The following is a 12,153-nucleotide window of genomic DNA, read 5'->3' as shown; positions in this document are numbered from 1 at the left end:
GGCCTGTCACAGACTGGAAGCTCATATCTATGCTTTCCGGAACCTCTTCGGGATGGGAATCAGGATGGAACACCATTTTTCTTAGACGATTTCAACCAGTTCCTGGATTCTGTTTAGTCAGAAATGCTATGAGAACAACTTCCTATGACATTCCTGATCCCATCTGAAAGCCTAGTGCAGAAGAACACAGATGTTTTAAAAAGGGAAGAGATTTACCAGATATTTTCAAACTTCAGAGGAGTTTGGCATTTAGTCTGAGTTAGGGGGGAGGTTTGCACTAGGTTTTTACACTACCTGAACAAGGGATGGACCTGATTCAAATAGCCCCCAAATTATTACGTATGGTTATCCTCATTCAGTTGTTATTATTGTTAGCAGGGTTTGTATAGGGCCAGCACCCTGCCAGGGGTTTCACAAACCCAAGGTTAGTTGTAATAAAGGAATTTAACAATAGTTTGGTCAAAGGGCCCTCATTTCAGTAACTTACTTGAGAACATATAATTCCACTGAGAAATTGACTTCCTTGGTAGGCAGCCTCTATTTTTCTCTGTGTCATGCAATCATCTTGTCTCCACTCCTTCCAAATTACCTAGTCAACATATTTATCTAGTGAGGTGCCAGTTTCTTATTTATAATTTAATCCTGACAAAACGGTGGTTCTCAAATGCCAGTAGCTTTGATTTTTTTTTCAAATCAAGTTGAAAGCTCCCCAGACCGCTGAGATAAAATATAGCTTAAGAACTTTGTTTTTAATGTACTTCACGTAAGAATTTTTAATCCTGCTGTCTGTTATAATTCTAGATCCTGCCTTTGGGCTCTTGCTGTGCAATTATATAACCTTGTTATGTAAACATCAAAATTAAATGCACAGGATGAATCAACTAAACTAGATTCACTTACAGAGCTCAAAACCATCATAGCACGGCCAGTGGGACCAAGGCCAAAACAGCACAGTGACGGAATTCAGTTCAGTCTCTAGCAAGCAGAATCTGAAAAAAAAATAGATATAGATATCATTTTAAATATTGAGAGCCACTGAAGAATTTTCATGAGATGGCTGATTTCAAGAGAGACTAGATAGTAGCTCGGAGGGTTGGAAATGGCCAAGGGACCCTTTCAGCTCTATTTTCCCAGTTCAAATCCAGCCTAGGACAGTAGTGACTGACAATTGTTATCTGTCAGATAGTTCTTGGGCTGGTAGTCTCAGTGCAGCTCGTGGAGGACTGGTGTCCTGGCAGATCACAAATCATTCCTGCTGATTCTTTTCCTGGTAGCCTGAGGCTGAGGACCAGCTGACATGGAAGGTAAGCCACCCTTTGCCAAGTCACTCCAGCTCAGGGATAAGGCTGTGTGTGCACCGGTTGTGTACAGCTAGTGTGTGCAAAAGTATCTTGCTAGTCTGCTCTCCCCTCTCCAATCTCCTGCCTGTGTGCTTGTCTCATCCACCTGTTACACCCACGTCTTTCCGACTGCAAGCTCTTTGGCATATGGGCTGTCACTTATCATGTGGCTCTACCATACCGACCATGATGGGGCCCCAATGAAAGTGAGGCTTCTTGGCACTACAATAGTCTAAGTGAATGAATGAGTGGTGAACTTGTGCTGTTATTGACCAGACTGTTTATGAAGAGAGAGGGGGGGCTTCCTTCATCCAGGCTGTCTCTTTTCACCTCCACTATATGAAATTAATTTTATTTCATGATGGCCCATGCATTAACAGCCATGTAAACTACAGTATAGTATTATATTGCTTTATAGAACAATTTCTTTGGTATAAAATGTTACAAAATCCTGCGGCCTGTGGATAGCTCATCATTTAGGGTGACATTTTTCCCTCTTCACAAGGCCAGAAAAAAGGCCAATGCCCTAGTTATTTTATCTCCGAATTATCTTAGCTTTGGTGGATTTAAATCAAACTCATAATGTTTTCAATGATTTGTTGATATATGAACTTGTCCGTGCATGATAGACTGCACAGAACTTCTAGGACCTTGCTACACTGGCCGGGAATGGGATCTATAATTCCTAACCAGTGGTCACTGTGTTGGAAGCTGTAGTGTGGACAAGGTGTAGACTTTAGGACCAGGCTTAGAAGACACTGCGGTAAAAATGCTGGAGCCCTGTCCACGCTCCCAGCCAATGGGAAGCTTACCAGACAATGAGATTTGCACATATGCAATTATGGGAGAATTGGACAAAGGGGTTGAGACCCACAGAATCGAAACCTAAGGGAGGGTTTATGTGAACTCCTGCAAAGTGAAACCTCTGGGTTAAATGCAGCTCTAGTTTGAGACTGTCCAAGTGGTCTAGGGATCTAGACACACAGCTCGCATTATGGAGGTCATGTGTCTAAATCCCCTCGTCAGTTCTGACAATCTCAATGCTAGTCTGTATCAGCTACACCTGTGGATTAAGGGCAGTATACAACTCTCATAGCCAAAAAATGTAGGATGTCCTGGTCAGAGCCTCCCTCTATGATACCATTTACCCAAATGAAATCAAAGAGTATTGCAGAGTATGGGCATCAGTGTGTGACTGATCCAACAGGACATAAAAGGGATTGACAGGAGGAAATATTCAAAATGTCAAAGGACCTGACATGGAATTTACGTGGGCAGAAAAACTGATACAGAATATCAGATGCTTAAGAATCTCTCATGTAAAAGAAAAAACATTTCTGAAAATACAGAAGGCAGGCAAACTGAGTAGAAAGAAAGAAAGAAGGAAGTCTTCCTAAAGCCTGATACAAAGAACCATAAGAAATAAGAAAATAGAATTAGGTGTTTTCAACATCTCCTTTTATATTATCAGATTATATTGACTTGCTGCAATCAATTATCAGCTTTTCACTTTCAGCAGTCAAAGAGCCTGCATATAATATGCAGAAGTGGGGAAATACTGCCAAACAGCTTCCATCCATATTCATTCAAATTATTAAATAAATTTGCTTCAGCTGTGTTCACACCCCTTTTGTGTTTGCTTTCTGCAAATATCCTAGAAACCCATCTTTGCTAGTGTGAAAATACATAAATAGCTCAAAGCTTGAATATTTACAAGAAGCAAATTTGGAATTGCAGAATTAACCAACAACTGTGCAAATTTTGAATGTCAAATAGAAAATTTTATGCTTGAAAATACAATTTGAAACTGGAACTTTTGTTGATGTATTCATAAGTCATCCATTCAAGGAATGGAGACAATGTTATGTGACTTGTGCAGCTAGGCAGCACCACATAGATTTTTAATATTTTCAGCGAGCTGCTTGCAAATGATCTGGACACCAAGAACTATTCTCTGAAAATATTCATGATAATTTTGAAGAATGAGTGAATTCAGGAATTTAGTGACATGTCCACAGACAATTCCCAAATGAAAAAAAGTGTGGAATTCTGTGTATAAATTGCTCACAGTCTATTGGGGCCCCATTTTCAAACTTTAGGTATCTAAATTAGGGTAGTCCATTCTTCATTTGGGTACCCAAATGCCCATTTTAGGCACCTAAGCCCCAGTCTCTCAAGTGATTCCATGCAGAAAATCTTGCAAGATTGAGGTCCTTTATGCTGATTTGAGCACCCAAATTGGGAATTTTTATCTAGGGCTTCAGCCAACTCCAGTTGAAGCCAATTGGAATGTTGACTCAAAGAACAGTTGGACCAGGCTCTAGGGACCAAATTTGAAAAATAGGCTCACAAGGATTTTCAAGATCTTCCAAGTGATTTAGGAGCATAAGTCCTCTGGAAAGTCAAAGGGACCTGTAATCCTCAATTATTAAGGCACCCTTGAATTCAAGCCACCATCTGCTCATGAAAGAAAGTATTTGTTCAAAAATTAAAATAATTTATTATGTTAGTAGCTTCCCATCCCTATGAGACATACACAACTTCTGACAGAAGTGAAAGAAAGAAAGAAAGAAAGAAAGAAAGAAAGAAAGAAAGAAAGAAAGAAAGAAAGAAAGAAGAATCTGGTCTTTCCTAAGCCTGATGATAGGTCCATAAATTAAATTAAATACAGTTAAAATGGAGATTTTTTTAAGTGAACTCATAAAAGTCTTTGATGGAAAAACACTTTATTCTTATAACTTTTTTATCACATCTATTCACATTTTTCCTTTCACCGTGAATTTTTAATGACTTGTAATTTTTTTTTACTAATTCATTTTTAATCCTCCACAAGACAAATTCACATTCCAAGGAAACTCCCTTTTCAAAGCCAACTATTGATGGCACCATTAAGAAAGATGGTCTACAAAGACTTACCTCAGCACACAAGAGTGCTCTGATGCACTAGGTCAATAAAATGTCTTCCAGAGACTGTTGATAAACAAGAGATTCCTTTTTGCAGGCCAGAAGATGAAGGAGAGCAGCAAGCACATCAAGCTGTAATCCCCCAAGACCACAGGGAGCGCTGATGCCCAATCCCCAGGTGATGTGCCCAATCCCCAGGTGCCCAATCTGTGCCCAATCCCCAGGTGATGTACATCTATTACAACTTTCGTTTAGATCTGGAGGTAGCTGGTTCAGTCCTGAGGGTGTGAGCCAAGATTTTGGCCATCCCTTTCTTTCACCCTCACCCACGCTACCAGATAGTCCATGCCCGTTATCATGGTGGTTTTTGCGATGTGAACATTCATCCATTAGGAATTGGACTGAGACCCTCCAACTCATTTTGGGCACCATAGCACACCAGAAGACCAGCAAATAGGAACAGTTTCCCATAGTGCTAACCTGGACTGAATTTACATTGGTAACTTGTGCCCTGTGAAGCCATCTGAGCTGTCCAATCCTCCATTCCCACATGCCTCTACTTTTTATTAACAGGCTTGTTTAATGTTATGTAGTTTAAGAATTCCTTAGTAACTGGCTACATCTAGTATATAGCTGTGGATCAGGCCCTAAAAATGCTAAATATTACTATTATTGAATTTGCCAAATGCCTTCCATGGGCTTCACCTAGAGCATCGTTCCTTAAATGACATGTATTTTGTGCCTGTGCGTTGGAAAGATTGGCAGCGCAGTGAGGAACGCGTCAGGTCCCAGGGCTTCAGCACCACTGCCAACTCACTGCTGAAGTACAAATAAGACGATGAAACCCAGCAGCCTGGCACCACCGCAGTCAGGTAAAAATGATTAAGGAGATAGTCCGTTTTTTTTAATCCCTCGCTAAATGTCATGCTTCGGGGGACTATAGCCAAGAAAAGTTCAAAGTAATAATATCAGAAATCTGCTTCTCTTTTTCTTGTGACATTTTATTGTGATATGAAATAGCAGAGGATAAAAACACTAATGGTGATATTTGGTTCCTTCTTTCAGTGAGCATTTTAAATGCAGACTGGCTATGACTCACATTTATTATGATATATGCAAATCTTTAAGGGCCTCATTCACAAAACCAAGCCAGGTACATGCATATTCTTTTGTGGAATTTACTCTGTGTGAGGAAAAGCCTAAAAGATAATTACTGCCATCCAAAGTTTCTGCTTTCCACCACCCTTTGAATGATTATACCATTAGGCTCACATATAGTGGAAGACCTATTCCCTGGCACGGAACAAAAACCATATTCCCAGCAGAGACTGATAGTGTATGGTTTCCAGAAATGTCCATAAAGCTAGAAAGGGAGGATGGTCTTCTGGTTAACATGCTGGCTTTCTGTTCTCAGCTCCGCCATAGACACCCTGTGTGACACTGGGGGACTCATTTCATCTCTGAGCCTCAGTTTCCCATCTATACAATGGGCATAACAATCTTTCCTTTCTCCCATCCTTTGTCTGTCTTGTCTATTTAGATTGTAAGCTCTTTAGGGCAGGAACTACCTCTCTCCTACAATGGGACCCTGATTTCAAGGGATCTCTGACTGCTACTGTAACACAAATAATAAAAGACAGTGATACCAGAGGGTGACAAACATGTCACATTAGTTATCAGTATGTCTGCCCTGAGGTCCTAGAGATACAGATCTGCTTCCATTGCGAATGCTATTTGAAGAATGTCCTGCGTGCATATATTCCAAAAAGAAGAAACATATTCTAGCCTTATATCCCCAAATATTACAAAAGGGTGCCAAGAAAAGGGGTTTTAATTATTGCACAAGTTCTTCTCTATCACCTCAGCCTCTATTAAAATGTTTCCCGGAGAGTGTGAGTCCCTGTAATAATTGGATGCATATTTTCTCTTTAGTGTCTGAAGTGATTAGCTTTTCTGCTCTTGTATCTCTGTATCCACGTAGTTAGTGATGGAGATGGGGATCCTTTTTGGATGAACCTTTCCAGTCTGCACTCTTCCCTGGTGACCGAGCAAGGCTGAGCAAGCCCTTAGGGAAGTAATTAGTTCATGTCACAAATCCAAAGCCACTTCAGAAGCATTAGACCAAAACGCATAGGGAAAAAGCACTCCCTAACATACTGAGGGCAACAGTCCCACACGGGCATGTGGAGGAGATGAAATGCATGTGACTTTAGAGTATATAAAGGTCTTTTCCATGCCTAATTTCCACAGGATCAAATCCGGTCACTGTCATGCAATCCTCACTTAGGCAAAACTCCAACTTGGCCACATATTTCTTTGATTACATGTATGTGCTTATTTTAAATCAAAAAGAGCAAGCTGATACACAATAGAAAGGAGGCAAATAATTGAGCTATAAAATATAACTTTAATAAGATTTGGTTCCCTTTAATGTTTATGGGGTGAGTTGATTTGTGGGTTTTTCTAACTTTCATTTCAGGTTGATTCCTATCCTAATTAGATGCTATTATTGCACTCCTACAAATAATCTTTCGAACCAAAGTCCATTCCGCAGAGAGTGATCAAAGGATGGTTTAATTAAATTTTCATGTTTAATTCTCTACTTTCATTTCTGCTGTCTCTTTTTGTCTAATAAATGCTATCAGAGGAGGAGGAGAACTAGCTGAACGATGCAGACCTGTGCTGGCTGCAGTGTGTTTTAGGGTCTGTTCCAGAGCCTACTGAAGTCAATGGGAGTCTTTCCCTTGACTTCATTAGGTTTAGTATCAGGCCCTTGGACCCAAATGCCTTGTGCTGTAAATTATAATCTTTTCCTTCCAGGGGCTGGGCCAGTGATGACCTAAAAGGATTTCCTCCAATTTTGTCTGTGATTCCAAGCTTCAGTGCTCCCATCCTCTGCCAGCTTAAACGTTATACTTAATTTAGGGCAATAACTTTTAAATTATTAATTGTCTGCCTCACCAATAAATTATACATTTTGTAAATGAATATTCAAGTCCTAATTCAAAGCAGCAGATGCGAAATGAAAATGTTCATGCACAGATATAATTCTAAACCATGCCTTGTTTTTATTTTTATGGGAAAGGTCTATTTGCGAGGAGGCAAAACAAGATGAAAATAATCACCAGAAAGATGGCGTGGGAGGCAGGAGACCATGTTTTAAGGGGCTTCTCAGCTCAGGCTCCAATTTTATGTCAGCAGTTTGATTAACATGAACCCCCAAATGTTTGTGTGAAAGTGGCATCTGAAGGCATTGTTGGTGCAATTTTGGAGGCGGTCATTAAAAACTTTAGATTTTGCCCACCATCTCTCCTCTATTCCCTGGACCACGTCCCATGTGGGATGAGATGGGTATTTAACCAAAGCATCAGGGTGAGCTGAGGGTTTTATAAAAGGAACCTAGGGGAAGTAATTGAAATGACAGACATTGTGTCTGACTGCTAGGAAGGTCTCGATGACTGTGAAGATCACTTACATGTGCAGCTGTGGACATTAACAACGTGGGGCCATAATCACCCCTGCCAGATCTCCACGGGCTTTGTGACAGTTATCCCAGGGATGCATTTTGACCCATCGCTAGGGGGGTAACCAAACCTCAGGCTTCAGCACTTCTGTCTGTCCCCCCAGGTGACTGAAAAGAGATTGCCCCTCTCCTGATCAGCCCTGCACAGATCGGCGGGGTTCATTGTGATGGCTCTTACGAGGCTGGGCTGGAGGAGAATGCAGGTAATCTCCCCTCCCCTTGCTCAACCCATGTGAAGGTCTCCCAAAATATCAAGTCCTGTGCAATGGGGCATGTGGTACTGGAGACCGTGCCTTTAAGGGAGCACAGGGTCTGCTCACTCCTTCACTCCCTCCTCTTGGTGGTGCAGATCTGCACAGCCCCCTATGTCAGGTGGTATGAATGTCACAAGGCGCTAGGGACAATGGAAGGTTGAATTTCTGACACCCCCGTGTACAGATCACTGCCGGAGATGGGATGCAGGATTAGATGGACCTACAGTCTGAGCTGTTACGGCAACTAAACTAAGCCTGTGCTTACAATGATGCTATGCAAATATTTCCATCCTTGGAAATTGGATTGGAAAGGTCATGTTGCTGTCCTGCATGGGGCTTTTCATTTGATTCGAGCTGAAATTGTGTGTGATGCATGTATTTTGATAAGGAGGCAAACTGGTTCCAATCTGAACGGTGTCACACACAACTGTTTAGTTTTATGTCTTGTAAACGTCCAAGAAACGTCCCATTCTGTTACATCTGGAAATTATCTGGACTTTATAGGAAGTGAGACCCCGACCCCAGGAGATGGAAGGTTTTGCAGACTGCGTACTGTTGTTAATGAAAAATAAATTACAGCCCCGTACTGCGCAGTATGCATGCAAGCCCTTTTATGAGCATCTCTGACTTATGTTGCTTTGTGATTGGCTTGCTGGGTAATTTTTATCATTTGCATGTTCTGTATGTTGATCATTTCAGCCTTTCCACATGGATTAGTGACACTGTATACACCGGAGAAGAGGAAGAGCTAGTCAAATCAAATTAACTGACTTTGACAAGATCAAGACAGTGCAATTACTATCATAATTCACTGAATATATGAGGGCATTCCAATCACTCTAGCAAAAGGCTGGGAAATATTTGTTAGAGTTCGGGGAATACTTTAGAAAAAAAATGTTTGCAAATATTTACTGTGCTGAGTTCATGCCTCCTTTATGTTTCTCTGCACATGCAAGTGATTGTATTTTTCTTTTAGCAATATATATATATGCTTGCAAAAAACTAATTTTGAAGTTTGGATTGTTCACACAGACCTATTCACACACAAATGACTGTGTTAAAAAAGCTTAACCTGTTTGTGGATATTCCAGGAGAGGAACAAGAGGCTACTTTCGGCTCATAAATTAGTCATTGCACATTTTTTCACTCAGCTCTACATTTCACCTGTCTTCAAACACAAAAACATGTAGAGACCCACAAAAAGGTTGCTTATTTATGTCACCTTCCCATCTGCTTCCTAAACCATGAATGAGATCACAACAGCAGGCCACAGAGCTTGCCTATTGCTTCGACAATTCCATGATCTACCCAGGTATCCACAAAACCTTGCTATTGGTGAAGGAATAGAATGTGATAACAAAATCAATATGCATTGCTCTCATCAGCTGTCTCCGAGGGAAAATGCAATAATTGAAGTTGAAATATCTTACAAACCTTCAGTGCAAACGGCACCTCACATGCCTTGCTGGAATTGTATGGTTTGGGGGGATAATAATAAGAGAAATTCCAGGGAGCACAAGAATATTACTAGGCTTTCAGATAATCTTTTCTTCAGAGAATAGAATGTAAGGCACATGTTCAGAGAGTCTCCTTTCTGAATGCAGCCATTGATAAAGAAAATCTGTTTTTGACATTCAGGGAATATTGTTTTAAACCCTATTTCCTGATGTTCTGTAAGCTACTGAGGAGCCCCCTCGGAGTGATGCATGTTCGACTGTAATAAGAGATTGCTTTTGTGAATAACATGCATGGTTAATTAGAAAATAAACCCTACTCCGTATTGATTCACTCACTCACTCACGCCACACTTCACAACCTTTGGGTTTTTTAAACAAAAATAGTTCATGTTGCTTTCCTTCTTGAGTGAGACTAGAGTGAACTCAGAGTCATCTTTGCCAGCTAGTTTCCTTTTGCAATAGGCCAGAAAGCACAGATCACAGGGAAACACACTGCACTGTAAAGGAATGAATCAGTGGCTCCTTTTAACAAATTTTCCATTTGCAATTTTTTTTACAAGACAAAAAATATATTTCTGATTAGCAGAAAACACAGAAATTAGGCCTTCTGATGCCAACCTGAGTTATTGTTCCATCTGGTATTTAATTGACAGAAATGTAGAATAAAGCAAGAGTATCCTTGCTTTAAAGGCTGACGTTACTCAAGAATTCATCAAAGTGACAAGACTACAAAAGCCATGCATTGCCGCTTTACTCTTCCCTTACCCCTCACTGGAGAATAATGCCTGCTCTGAGTTGCATATGATCTGTTTCAATTATTTTTTAATTTACATTGTGGTAAAACTTTGACAGTCAGGGAAAAAATCATGCAAAATACTTTCGATAGCTCTTGCCATATTAAAAAGCTTCCCTGCTATGAATACTCAGTGTCTTCTATAGCAACTGATTAGTTAACATGCATTAGAAACAACACATTTGCATACAAGTATCATTTCAACTTTCAATATGTATTTTCTTTCTCGATCACCAATTGAATCTTGCCAGTATCGATATGGACCAGGGGATAAAATCACTTGTCAATACATCACTTATAGGACCACATGTAAATAACCTGGAATCATTCTACTACAGTGGTTTTCAACCTTTTTATTTTGTGCACCCCTAAAATATTTCAAAAGAAGGTCCAGGCCCCTTTGGAAATCTTAGTCAGAGACTGCAGACCCCCAGGGGCCCCTGGACGACAGGTTGAATACTACTGCTCTATTATTTGATATCCTTGTTTTGGTTCTTTACTCACATAGCTCCCATCACTCGAAACAGGGGACAAAAGATAAAGGAAAGAAGATGTTGAATCAGCAGAGGAAAAGGAAGAGCAAGAAGTTCTGCCAAGGAGACTTTGGATGAAGTTCTGGAGAAGCAGGGTCTCAGAACTGTCTTGCCACAGAAGGAATAACATATGCAGTGGGAAATTATGCAGGCTCTATATGCTAATCATTTATTGCTCATCATTAGTTCACAGGAACTATTCACGGGAAGAAACACAGTTACCTCAGCAACTGTGTGTCAGTGCACAGTGCTTGGTCTGTGTGAAATATGCAATAAGCAACTTCAGGCCTAGACCAGCTCAATGAAATTCCTACTGGCTCAGCCAGCGGAAAGTTGCCTTTTGCTTTACCTTGTAAAATTGCTGCCAGTGGACTCCCAGGTTCCCAGATGAATCTCAGCTGAGGTGAAAAGCAGAGGGCCCCCAGACAGCAGTGTGTACTAGGGAGTAACCTCCCTGCAGAGTTTGGCCATAGGCTTCCTAATATGACTAGAGCTGACTGGAAATTTTTAGATGAATCTTTGTTGTTGAAAAGTGCTGATTTATCCAAACCAAAACTGGGCATGAAACAAGGTTATTTCTGACAAACTTCCTGACTCAAACCATGTCGAGGGAAAAGGTTTAAAATGTTTCAGCACTTTCCAAATAAAAAGTTCCAGGTTTCCAGTTTGAAATTACATTTTGTTTCCAAATTTAAGCTAATTAGACTGAAAAACACGTTGAAAAAAAACCCACTGAAGTCGAATCAAATGATGATGACACTTTTTGATTGCCTGAAATAAACACAAACCAGTTTTTGGTGCATGAATAGTTTTGAGAGTTTGATGTTTCATCCTGATCTGAGTTGGGGAAAAACATTGAACTCTAAAAATATACTCAGGGGACAAGAATGCCATGTCCCATCCATCTTTAAATTTGACAATCTGCAGATAAACAGCTATCTTCCTTGAGAAATCAGACACTCCTACCTGATGTACACAGCAGCACTTCATCTCTAAGGCTGAGAGAAAATGTCCTTTTTTGCAAGGAGTCATGCTGGCAAAGCTCTGAAATGTGCACAGAAAGCGAATGCAAATCCATAATCACTTCCCAATATCAGTGAATGTTCATGGAGTTTGCTTTTCACCACATACTCCCCTCTAGTGTGGCAGCATCATGTCCCATGGCATTTACTCTGCACTGTTGTTCCTTTGTCATCTCTCTCGGTGTAAGTGGGTATCACAGGACAACACTGGCCCTTTAAGATGGAAGAGGCTGGTTCAGCTGAGCTTCAAAGAAGGAACCTGTGCCCTAGAGGGTACAGATTGGCAGGTGAGAGCTGCTAGAGGTCCGGAGGCTGCAGAAGGTCCTT

The 12,153-nt window shown here is 40.7% G+C and overlaps 1 long non-coding RNA gene across 1 annotated transcript; it reads left to right on the top strand.

The window, feature by feature from the left end:
- Positions 1–901: 901 nt before the first annotated feature.
- LOC142000880 (uncharacterized) lies at positions 902–10,925 on the top strand. Its single transcript, XR_012642348.1, has 5 exons — positions 902–1,304; positions 4,342–4,422; positions 5,002–5,116; positions 7,872–7,970; positions 10,780–10,925. It is a non-coding gene; the product is annotated as an uncharacterized LOC142000880 (long non-coding RNA).
- The last annotated feature ends 1,228 nt before the right edge of the window (positions 10,926–12,153 follow it).

This window comes from Natator depressus, chromosome 18, assembly GCF_965152275.1.
Source record: "Natator depressus isolate rNatDep1 chromosome 18, rNatDep2.hap1, whole genome shotgun sequence".
Lineage (NCBI taxonomy): Eukaryota > Metazoa > Chordata > Testudines > Cheloniidae > Natator > Natator depressus.
Note: the sequence above shows the minus strand (reverse complement) of the source record. Positions and strands in the feature narration are given on the sequence as shown.